The 13,354-nt window shown below is 40.6% G+C and overlaps 1 long non-coding RNA gene across 1 annotated transcript; it reads left to right on the forward strand.

Annotated features, from left to right (window-relative positions):
• Window positions 1-2,395: 2,395 nt before the first annotated feature.
• Window positions 2,396-7,522, forward strand: LOC135502456 (uncharacterized). Its single transcript, XR_010449770.1, has 3 exons — window positions 2,396-2,696; window positions 3,487-3,601; window positions 5,301-7,522. It is a non-coding gene; the product is annotated as an uncharacterized LOC135502456 (long non-coding RNA).
• Window positions 7,523-13,354: the final 5,832 nt, after the last annotated feature.

A 13,354-nucleotide genomic window follows, 5' to 3' on the forward strand; every position in this document is an offset into this window, starting at 1 on the left:
AGAATGTTGAAAACACAGTCTAGATCACTTGACAACACTATTCGGTACTGATAAAAAAACCCACATATATCAGTTTGTGCCGCTTGGATTTGAAAGACCTAGTACCTGATCAGATGACCTAGAATCACCTAATCCCTGACCACCATTTTTCGTCTTGAGATTGGTCAGACCCAAAAGCCCGTTTCTTCCGTTTGATGTACTCGGTAACGGTCAACCATCAGAAGGAACTGTTCTATTCCATGCCTCTCCAGGTAGGGCTCGAAGACATTCTCCATCCAGTGTCCTAAGGTCTCCTCCCTCACCCATCCAGTCGCAGAGAAGGGCCACGATGACGTTAGGTGGTAGATCTTGGCGTCCTTCCAGGAGGGCTAGCTGACTCTGATTGTTTTCATCCAAGCAAAACTACGGTCATTGTATGCGCACATGGTTTGCGCAGTAGACGGGTTTTATTAAGTTCAAATTCAAACCCGTCTACTGCGCAAACCATGTGCGCATACCATGAACGTAATTTTGCTTGGATGGAAACAATGACTTTTGGAAGTGATTGGATGGAAACAATCAGAGTTCGCGTTTTCATGGTTTGAAAAAACGTTGCTGGGATGCAAATAATCAACATTAGATGAGTACAATTAGATTGTATACAAATAATTTCGTGCATACTTTCATGATTTGAAACAATCAGTTTGTTAAAGTGATGGTTTGGAAATAATGATTTTGTGCGTGATTGTTTATCATCCAATGCAATGGACTGGACAATTTCCTGGTTTGAGATACCATGACTTTTTAAATTTTGATTATCTAACAAACCATCATTTCGAGACAGTTTGATTATTTGAAACCACGGATATTCAGAAAATGTATTATTTGAGAACAATAAAGTTACGTTGTTTTATTGGATGAATATAATCAAAAGAGAGCAAATTCATTGTTTGAAACAATATCGATAGGAACAGTAAATGGTTTGAATACAATTGGAATAAGCAAAGTTATGGTTTGGAAATAATCTTGACTTCGTTCACTCATTTATTTCGATATAATTTGCCTATTTCAAATAATTTCGTCAAATAATTTAATTCCCACATGGCGCCTCATACGCATCTGATGATGCCACCTTGTCATCATTGAGGATATTGAAATATCTCGGTTTCCATGGGCGTACGCATCTGATGATGCCACCTTGCCATCATGGGGGTTATTGAATTATCTCGGTTTCTACGGGCGTACGCATTTGATGATGCCACCTTGTCATTATGGGGGTTATTGAAATATCTTGGTTTCCATGGGATTACGCATTTGATGATGCCACCTTGTCATCATGGTTTTTTTTTAAATATATCAGTTTCCATGGGAGTACGCATTTGATGATGCCAACTTTTCATCATGGGGGTTATTGAAATATCGCGGTTTCCATGGGAGCTACTTCTGATAAGTATGTTTTTGTTATCCGTGTTTTCTTGATGCTGACTTGATCACTAGTTGATCATGAATCGTCCAATCATATGTTTGGTAACTGTGGCTAATATAACCTTCTTGCATTACCAAAGCCACCCAAGGTCAATGTCACCTGCAAAGGTTAGGGTCATCTGAGAATGTTGCTCTTCATGTATTCACTGTAAAAAAATAAAGACAGTAATATTGGGTGGGCCAAAGAAAACGTCACTAAATTCAGGATTTGATATATCAAATGATAGCTAGTTTGTAGCTCATTTGTAGTTAGTTGTTGATTATGCTTGTTGAAAATGCCAAGGTTTTGGGTTTCATGGCTTTGTCACAGTGAACACATCAAGTGCTGTTTCAGAAAATGGTGTGCCGGATGGCATTTGTCACCTTTGACTGCAAATTAAATCTTTGCCTAGACGATGATTATATTTTCTAATAAGATGGCGCACCCTGACATTCAAGTTGCCTGACCTACGCTCGATTATTTCGCAATTGAGCGACAGAAATATGAAATTTGACTTATTTCCTCGATGTTAATTTTTTCACATGCAATTGGGTGGCTGCTGTTTAATGAATTGTCAAGTAAAAATATTGTACCCCTGATAAAAAGGATCAACGTATTGAAGGTAGAAAATCACAACACCAAAAATGTAGCTGCAAAGTTTTGCACGTTAACGCTCCAACATTGGGCGACTTTTCGTAGGTCACCCGATACATCCGATTTTGATATGCATTAGGGTTAATATCATGCTCGTTGAATTTCCCCGAGTGTAACTCCGAGTATCCGATGACAACATTTTACATGAATACAAAAAAATAAATTCAAAAGCGCCGTAAGCGATAACCACACGCGTTCATGCCATGATAGTTTTTTAATAAATTGTTAGTTATTTGCGTTAGCATTGGCGTTTACATCGGCGACCTTGTTGACGCATCGATTCAGCTATAACTCCATGATTCCGACTACCTGCAGGACTACTAATTATCTCAGCAGATTTACCCTAATCACGCCCTGCTGCAGTCAAGATATGGATTTGTTGCAGCTGCTTTTGTAATTCTTTTTAACATTACCATGGTTTCACTCTGAACTCTCTAATGCCTACAATGATTTTAGTGAGTGGATATTAAAAATAAGATCATTGTTTTGATATTAGGAATGTACCGATTCCGGGACCGATCCCACCTCTCATCAATAAATTAGTGACAACCATGTCAGCGATAATCCAGTTCAGCAACCAATTATCTGGAGTCTACAGGTAAGGTAAGGCAAGGTATTTTAATAATTTTTCTATAAATCTTAATACAGATGGCTGGTTAACTAGTAGGAGACTTTCCGACTTCTTAACGTTTTTTCTAACTTCTTCCTCATCATTTATCCGACAAATGTAAGACATGGTCCGACTTCTCCCTGAAAGGCCGGATTTCTCGAAAACCTGGGAAATTTACTAGGGCTTCCCAAAATAGTGCATCAAAGATCACAGGCCTATGTGAAATGGGGTTAATGAGATATGAGCAAAACACTTCGAATGACCTAATTAAGTGATATAATTAGTATTCACATTTAGAGTCACTCATTACCCCATTCAACTTAGGCCCTTGATCTTTCAATGACCTACTTAGGGAAGCCTGGTATTTTTCTCAGGTTTTTTTGAGAAATCCTATCTTTCAGGGAAAAGTCTGACAATATCGGACTATTGTCGGATAAATCAGGAACAAGTTTGAGAAAATGCTAAGAAATTCGAAAGAAGCATCCAACTAGCGGTATTAATTAAGCACTGTCCACTACTTGTACGAAAACATTGTCGGAAACATGGTTATGATTTATGGAATTGATACCAAACTGTTGTTACTTATTGATTGTCTTACCAAACCCAGCGAGGGTTTAGCTTTTCGGCGAAATTACAGCTCCACCCGAGCAGTATATGATGAGACAACCAATATCGACAGCGATGTATCAATATTTATTCTAATCTTATTCTAACTCTTCAATTAAACAATACACTGATATTTCGACTGCTTTTTCTATCCCTTTTTATTTTGCACCAGCCGAGTTTGTCATGATCGCCTAGAAACGTGAGACATTTGGCGTAAAGTTTATCATCATACATTGTAAGCTGGGGTGTTTTGGAATGATATACTCAGTGACAGCTATACCATGCAGGTAAGGTGCGATCATTTTTTTTACTATTTTATCTACAATTTTGTTTAAATCAGCTTCTCTTCTTTATCAGGCAACCGTGTTAAGTTCATACTAAAGCTTTTGAACATTTGTAATTGGATTTTGAAATATTTGAGCAATACTGCAGTGTAGGCATACACTGATACAGACTTGACAATATCATTGGCCTATGTTTATCGCGTTTGCGTGTGAAGGTACTGAACTGCGACCAAGGAAACTGCAATTATCAGCCGAAATATACCTATTACATACAATGTAAATTCTAAAATGTGCCCTGTTTTTTACGTCTGAAGAAAACGAACCACCTCTTTAATGACGTACCGGTTATTCGACTCAAAATCGGTACAAAAACGGCTTCCAGCAATACCGTAACTTCTCAAAACAGGATTAATGAAAACTCTTTAAACTGCATAAACAATGCACTAGAACGGGGTGTAACCTTGGGCCTGCCCGAAATTCGCAAGCCATGCCAAAAACTGCCTTCCAGCACTGGTGAAAATCGTTATCAGAAAACGGAATCAGTGTAATGCTACAAGTGGCGGTGGCGCATGCTGAACAGGCAAATCACATGCCCAAGTTGTCCTTTAAATGTGAATTGATGAACTTTTTTAGGGAAGCCCTGGTATTTTTCTCAGGTTTTTTGAGAAATCATACCTTTCAGGGAAAAGTCTGACTATATCGGACTATTGTCGGATAAATCAGGAACAAGTTAGAGAAACTGTTAAGAAATTGGAAAGAAGCATCCTACTAGCGGTACGATTTCCTTCGTACGATATAGGACAAGCGTTCGGGCAAGAACAGAATGGTGTACTCCTTAAAGCTGACGACACCTAGGGCTTGTGGGGAAACACCAGTCTGTTCACTGACTATAACGCAATGGCCATGATGATAATCGACCAAGTGGCAGGTGGTCTAGCCTGATGGGCTGCTGTTTCATTCGACAAAATATTAACTCATTCCCGGCTAATTCCGCTAATTCGCCCCTGGTTCATTCGGCCGCGAGAATATAATTCGTTCGCAAGGATAATTCGACCCTGAACAAATCGTCTTTTAACTTCTTGTTGTCAGTTGAAATCTGAAACTTGTGTCATTAAAGAAGGTTTCCTAAATTTAATTATTTAACCCTTTTCACTAATGTTCTTTCAGGGACTGGCATTGAGAAGGTATTTTTACTTTAGCCCAGCTGTATTTTAAAAGGTGTGAGGAAAATTTTTGAGGCACTGTTCATTATCAAGCGAACTTTTATCAGGCAAATTATCCTTGTTACTAAGCAGTACTTATATAGCCAAACTGAAGATCGTGTGAAACATCCAAGTTGGCATTTCACAAAATAAAATATAATAATATTTATTTGAGGGCTCTGCGTCGCCATTGATTGGTCGAATTCTAATTTTGGGATGAATATACAGGCGCGAGTTATCCTAGGACGACCTAGGCCTGTACTCTTCCTGACTTTTTATCGAAGTATAGGCAATTTTGATGATTCCTTTGAACCCTGATGGAAATTTTCGTTGATTTGGTTATTTTTTGATTATTTACTCGAGTACCTTAATCCCCGATCCTTATTCGTAACCCATTCCCTACCCCTCCCTTACACTTACTCTTACCGTTGCTCTGTTATTCACCAATCCCCGTTACTAACCGTAATCCTCTAATCATAATCTTACTTGAAATTAATCAGGTTTGAATAAGATACTCACGAAACAGTTACCAATATACGTGGTAAATGCAGAAGAATTTGTGATAATGGAAACGTATGTTCAAAACTGGAACGTTTCAAATTCCACCGAAGAGCTTACCTCGACGCGTGAAGTTATTTGCGATATACGACGACTCGCCACAGATCTACATCTAATCATTTTAATTGAACTTCGCAAGTTGGTCACTGATTATGACATGTATTTCATCATTCCATTTTGTTTCATCGGTAACAGCCTGGCTGTACTCGGCTCTCTACCTAAAGCAAGAAAAAGCTCAGCGTATCTTTATCTGGCGGTTCTTGCGTGCAGCGAAGCATCTTACCTCAGCAGGAAACGTATTGCCTGGGTACGATATTTTGGTATGCGTCGTACGGATTTATATTGTCAGATTAACTTCTACACGTTGGTGGTGCAGTATTATTTCCATGCTTATATTGTGGTGATACTGACGATTGAACGATCCATTGCTGTGACCATGCCGCTCAGGGCAGCTACATTGTTGACGATGAAGAGAGGTGTTGTTACTCTATCCTGTGGATTAGTCTTTTGCGCCATTGCGCCAATTGACAATCTTTATCTGATCCATAATCCTGAAGTGGGGTTTTGTGTTTACGATTTTAGCAAGAAGCCGGGGGTCTTAGATGCTATTTACACAAAAGATAACATATTGTTGGTCTATCTGCCGTTTGCCATACTCACAATATGTAACACCATAATCATCATCAGCATAGCGAAATCGGCCAAGTCTCGGAAACAAATGGGTGAAACTCGAGGACAACTGGACTCTCAAATCACAAAGGATCGTCAAATTACTAATATCTGCCTCGTGGTTTCATTTATGTTTTTGCTTCTTAACGCACCGCGGTATATTTTCATTTCATTTAAAGAGAAGATATTGGTGAAAAGGGGTTGGGAATATAGAAGAACCTGCGAAGAGGCAATGTTTTTACAATTTTTCTGGTATTTTACCAATTTCCTGATTAATATAAATGCTTGCGTGAATGGTTATCTCTACTGTCTAAGTAGTGCATCATTTCGAGCTGATGTGAAAATATCAATTTTTCGAATCGGGAATGCGCTGAAGAAATGTTTTATGAAAAGGTCCGCATCAAATTAGGACAGCTACGATATTAGGGATCGCAATCAGAGCCAACTGTCGAGCCAACTCGAGGAGATTGCGACACTAGAAATCGAAAGATTTCACCTAGTTTGATCATAGCATGCCTGGGCTCTTCTCCTGGCTGTATAGATCGGTTTTGTCTCGCGTAAACGGCAATATTTACACTGGAAAATAGATAACATGTTCAGTAATCTCGGACACGCTGAAAGTGGTTATCCATCGTAATTACTGGTGGTCCAGGAAAATAGAAATGCAGTTATACACAATGCAGTAGTTCAGTTATTGAGTTAGCTTAAACTTAATCGTGATAGTATTTGTATATCAGTGGGAGAGAGGGAATGCTGAAATTTATAATTTTTAGCACGTATTTACACAATTTTCTTTTCTCTTCAACTCAATTACCAACTTCAGTTTCTTAACGAACGGCATTCATAGGCCTTAACAAGGCACAAAACAAACCTCCCAGATATTAGTCTCAGTGAAAAACTGTCTATGGAATATGTAGTCAACCGAGCGCACTTCAGACAAGCCGAAGAAAACAAATCATATCTTTATGTTATGTCAAACCATGCTAAACCGTTTAAATGTGAATTTATTTTGACCAAAGGTCGCGAGGCTTGCAGCCGGGTCGAATATGGGTGACACCGTTAGGGCTCTTTAATTCTTAAACGTCCTGTTTAAGAGTAGGAAGTTGTACGACTCCATATCTCCTTTCAGTAGGCTAGGGAGTTTTAGCAAATCTCCCGAAACGTCCACGTGAACGCCTATCCCATTGTTCAACTTCGTAATCAGGAGGTCGAACATTGAGATAGAGGTTCACGTTGGCGTGTCAGGTATTTGCGAAAACTCTCTATAGGCCGTGACTGATGCGAATCCTTATTATGACATCAAAGTATAACACGGTCGAATCACATGGGTGCGTATGCACGAATTCTCGTGGTGATTGTTTTGGCGAGCTGGATTGATGTCGCTGATCGCTGTAACGTCATGGCATCGTTACTTCTCGTCATAACGTCATCGCGACGCAGGCGCACATTCGTGTTGGATTAATGCAATTTGCAGCGATAAGTACGGTGGCTGGGAAAGGACATGGTGATTTTTATTTTCAATGACGATGTTTATTTTTTATCTCAGGCGCCTGACTTACTAACTCAGGCGCCTGACTTACTATCTCAGGCGCCTGACTTACTAACTCAGGCGCCTGACTTATTAACTCAGGCGCCTGACATACGAAAACGAGGCTGGTTGATCAGTGCACGCGATACTGGGCATTTTACATTTTGACATAAAGGCGTCGCAGAAGAAGAAGGGTCACTTAGCAAGGACGCGTCTTAGATGCCTTGCACTAATCCTAATGCCGAACCGAGGATTTCCTTCTAATTCAGCGCAAGACCGAACAGTTCCTTAACGATGGCATCCAGCTTAGTGAGCTCACCAGCCTCGTTTTCGTAAGTCAGGCGCCTGAGTTAGTAAGTCAGGCGCCCGAGTTAGTAAGTCAGGCGCCCGAGTTAGTAAGTCAGGCGCCTGAGATAGTAAGTCAGGCGCCTGAGTTAGTAAGTCAGGCGCCTGAGATAAAAAATAAACATCGTCATTGAAAATAAAAAAACCATGTCCTTTCCCAGCCACCGTAGATAAGAGTACATAAAACAAGTAAACAATTGCAAGGGCTTATTATAAACCGCGAGATGCGGAATGCGAAATCGCGAGTTGCCAACATCTGTGAGAGTACCATGCGCCACAGGATGTATTGCAAATAATGGAACCTGAAAAGGCGAGCATGCATGAGACCAAGGCTGTAGGAGGGAACAATTCTAGTTTTGATTTGACTCCGCTTTGCGATGTGTGGAATTTAACCTAGCCTAGTTTCGATGATCAGACTATCCCGCGCTATTTTAAGGGATGACCAGAGGTTCACCAAGTGCATGCCCTGTGTTATCGGTCAATCATGTGTATGGTGACTTGTGCCGTCAGCCGTAACCTGAAAATAATATTGATACATGCACCATCCTGAACTCCGAAATACCAACACGCAACGAAACCGCAGGTGAAGTGGCAAATAAAACCACGAGTAGGACATTTTATTTCAACCACGGGCGAGAGTTGTTAACTGTTTATCGCATGCAATTGGCTTATCATAAACCGCGAGATGAGAAATCGCGAAAACGCGAGATGAGTAATCATTATTTTCTGCCACAAGATTTTCTACTTCCCTGGACAATGACAACCAATCACCATTTCTGATGCTGCTGTCAACTTCTCCATTCAACGATAGAGGGCCGAAGACAATACAAAGGCTACATGCAACTGCATATTCATCTCGACCACAAAGGTTTTTGCAATTTATCAAGATATACTGTGAGTATGATACCACGAGCAACCATTCGTGTAATATTTCCTCTCAAAATCGGTGAAGCTGTTGATAGCTTATTCTGGTAGATTACTGAGGTGATGCTTATTTAGGACTGATGCACTAAAATGCCATTCAAGTTGTGACCTCATATAGAAGGACAATAACTTTGTTGGACATCAACATGTCATCACTTCGTCGGTGTAGAGAGAAGCACTGAAAGTTGTTGTTCTGGCTTAAACTAGCAATTTTGAAGCCTTTATAATATGTAAGAATTCAAATATGCAATAAATGCACAAATTGTTTGCAAAGGAGGCTATCTGCCACATTAGCACTTGCTTTGTGAAATTCGGTTGAAACTAGAGAAACAACAATTTTGATCAAGGGAGTAGGCCAACCTTGTCTATAAAGGAGTAAATCAGATCAATTTATGTATCAGGAACAACCATCAGAGTTAAGTTTTACACAATATGAGAGGTAGTTCATCTCTTTGATGGTAGGTTTGGAGGTAGACTAACGAGCAGGAAACTAGTTGTCCGGGTTTGAAACCTCAAAAACCTGAATTTGGAGGCGAGTAAAACGTTCAAATCAAACGCAGTACAGAGGCAACATTTATTGGCTGGCCCATGCAAAACGTCTTGCTGGTAAAATTTCGCCACCTGAGAGACGAATCGACCCACCGCAATGACTGAAGAGAAAATTGAAAACACAGTCTAGATCACTTGACAACACTATCCGGTATTGTATCAGTTTGTGCCTTTTGGATTTGAAAGACCTAGTATCGGATCAGATTACCTCGAATTACCTAATCCCTGACCACCATTTTTCGTCTTGAGACTGGTTAGACTCAAAGCCCACCTCGAAATGATGACCATGGTCGAGTCCCGCAGGTGCCTGAGTGCAGCACATCTGATCAGACACCAGAGCATTTGCTCCAGAACTGCCCACTCTTGGACACCAAGAAAATGGCCGTGCGTGAATCAATCGAGACAAAGCTCTGGTGATCAAGGAAGGAACAAGAGACAACAATCAGGTTTATTAGAGGCATAGGTCTCGTTGTGTAGCACAGCAATGAAAAGAAAATTGCACGCTAAGAAGAAAAGGACCTATTGCATGGTTCCTGCGACAAAGAAGGACAGATATAATGTGATTGGGATATTACACTCTAGCAATTTTCGATACCTTAGATAATCGACAAAATGTCACTGCTCAAAGTGTCAATTAGGTGGAAAAGATTATCAGGAAAGGAAACAACAGTGCCCATTCCTTTAAGACACTGAATGTGAAATATGTACCACTGACACAAACCTCATAACGTTCGTGCATGTCAGATTTTTCGGTATTTTTCCGAATGGTCATCGAGATCTCAAGTATCAAATACGATGCATTCTTATCCGCAAGTAATAAAGGCACTGGAAAAAAGGCACTGGAAAAAAAGGTACGGAAAAAAAGGCACTGGTAAAAAAGGCACTGGAAAAAAAGGCACTGGAAAAAAAGGCACTGGTAAAAAAGGCACTGGTAAAAAAGGCACTGGAAAAAAAGGCACCGGAAAAAAAGGCACCAGAAAATCTCTACCTAGGTAAAAAAGGCACTCGGCCCAAAAAAAACTTTAAAAATCAAAAATAATTTGGTGAATCATTGTGTCCTTGTATGTCTTTTCTGTAATTTTTTCCCTTCATTTTTCCTACTTGGATATAGGAACAGCCTGTCAAAAATATAAAAGCCCATATCTCAAGCACCAAGCAGAAACACATTTCCCAGGTATACCGTTTGTGTCTATTCATTGCATACATTAATTTGGTATGATTAGGGTTGGCCAAATGTCATTTTCACTATCTGTCGTACGAACAGCACATTATATTTTCAAAGTTTAAAGCTGTGACTGTCATTTGGCATGCCAATACACTTGGACTAATAGTCTATGCAATATTCCCGATTCGAATGCAATGTCCTATGCCACGTAAGAATTCCCTCATGTTCTTCCTTCCTGCCGTGTAATCGATGCATAGGTTCTGCAGCCGCCTCTGGTGCTCCTGGACCGTACGACGAACTCGTTTCCTGGGTTGGTTCCCGATAGCGTTTTGTGCAAGAACGGTTCGAACAGCTTGCTCCTCCAGCTGCAGGGTTTTGATGAACTTCCAAATAGTTGGATGCGTGTGGCCGACCATGTGCGTGAATTTATTATTCCAAGCTTCGCAAACGTTGTTTGTTCGCGGGTCATCAGTGAGAGCGGTCTCATGTACGTTCCAAAGTTCTGGCGGGAAAGTCGGTGCGACCCTACGAAGGCGAATTGCACCACCAGGCACACGAACATTCCTGTATGTACCGGAAACATACGTTGTGTTGAAGTAGTCGACTAAGTCTTGTGCCTCTGCTGGAGCAATGCGTTGAATGTAGTCCATGCCGTCTTCTACATCACCAACAGGCAGAAAAGCGAGTCCATCGAGCATTCCACAGAAGTGTCGGAAATCTTCCTCATCCTTATACCGGTTTACAAGTCCAAGTTATTGTACCTTTCTCCAAGTGGACTGCGTCAAGTGATAAAAGCACCCTTTTACATCCGTTTCTCCAAGGGCATCACGCAATGCATTTACCGCGGCTAACTCAAAGTCTATCATGCAAATTCTGGGACTTGGAGTGTACCCAAAGGCATCTTCACACTTGTCAGTGATTGTATTCAATAGTTCAGCATAAGTCTCTGTAGTTTTTCGTTGAAGCAACACACCAGCCGCCAACACGTTAACCTCTCCAGCTGGAACCCGAATAATGTAAACCTGCATGAAGTTTTTGGGCGACATCGCGTAATTTCCATCTAGGAACCATTTATCAGCGTTCGCGAGGACTTCTAGCTGGACGCGGGAACAGAAGCAGATAATCCTGTTGTTGTCATCCTGATTGTCGAACAACAGGAAATCTTCGGGAGCAGCATCATTTAAAGTTGACGTTAAAGCCCACTCTCCTTGAATGACCACGTCTCGGATATCATCTGGCTCAACGGGGATGTGGCGGGTACGTTCATTTCTGATTGTTCTCTTACAGGTATCTGGCTGCGGCAAAAAAGCTTGTGCATCTGCTGGTACGGTTGCCGTGATTCTTGAAAGGATCTGGCTGGGCTTGCTGTCGCTGTCTGCGGCCAAACGTTTCATCTGGGCTCTTGCTTTGGTTACATGAACGTTCTTCTGGTCTGGATCGTGGTTGTGCTGTGAAGACAAATGCAGATCTTGCATATTCAAGTTTGATCTCAATCTGCCTTTGCAGCCAGCATTTACTTTTGTGCAGCGCCAGTAAATGTACGTGTTGGACTGTCTCTGTTGGTTGTACATAAAACCATTGGAGCAGAGCTTCCGGCCTCCCTTGTTGTTCGTTATCAGCTCCATGATCGTCACAGCACTCTGGTTTGTATGATACTGAATGGCTAACTGAGGCCCACCTTATATATGTTTCTGTGAAGCCATCACTAAATTGCAGTAAAGAAGAAAGACGATCAAAAACAATACATGCGAAACCATGAAAAGAACAAAACAAAGAAATTTCTGGGAGGCCAGTCAGGATCACCAACAAAGAATCCATGATGAAGCCATCACGAAAATACACATACAAAGAAACTCATGAAGATTACATGGAAGCCATGAAATATGAACAATTAAAAATTTCTCTGTTTTGGAAGAATGGCCTCCGAAGTTGAAAAAGAACTGTTTTAATATTTATAACATGGTTTTAACTTTTGGGAAGGGCATAGGCCTACTGTACATACTGGACACCATAAATACTGCTCAGTCAACATACCTTTCTATTACAGTAAATATTTCGTGGTAGAAAAACTCATCAAATATACATGTACAAGTTACTGTATGCCTAATAGCTACATGTAAGTCATTCAGTTAATCAATCAATTAACAGGTAATTATGGTTGATTATATCTAAGGTGACTTCCTAATTAGCCTTCTCCGTTCCGCCATATAACCCTTAGACTAAAATGTAAGTCTAGTATGTTAAAAAATAAGGCAAATCCGTGAACAACAATAAATTATTGTTTCCATTAAGTTTACTTAAGTTCCTACCTCCTGTACATCCAAATAGGAAAAAACGAGGAAGAAAAATTCACAGAAAAGAACGTACAAGGACCCAAGGATTCACCAAATTCTTTTTGATTTTTAAAGTTTTTTTGGTCGAGTGCCTTTTTTACCTAGGTAGAGCTTTTCTGGTGCCTTTTTTACCAGTGCCTTTTTTACCAGTGCCTTTTTTACCGGTGCCTTTTTTTCCAGTGCCTTTATTTCCAGTGCCTTTTTTTCCAGTGCCCTTTTTACCAGTGCCTTTTTTCCGTACCTTTTTTCCAGTGCCTTTTTTTCCAGTGCCTTTATTACCGGATTATTATTTCTATGTTCCTCCCTAGCCCTGGTGAACCCAGACACCCAGGATCGTTAACCGTTATGAGTTTCAACACCTTCCTTCTTAATTGCTCTTTTCCATTGTTTTATAATCTCTATCTTTTAAGCTGTTTGACCCCTTTTACGATCTTCCTGATTAGCAGCTGGTTACTAGGCCCCTGCCCTTGGCCCTGTCTGATA

Source organism: Lineus longissimus, chromosome 18 (assembly GCF_910592395.1).
Source record: "Lineus longissimus chromosome 18, tnLinLong1.2, whole genome shotgun sequence".
In the NCBI taxonomy this organism is placed as follows: Eukaryota; Metazoa; Nemertea; class Pilidiophora; order Heteronemertea; family Lineidae; genus Lineus; species Lineus longissimus.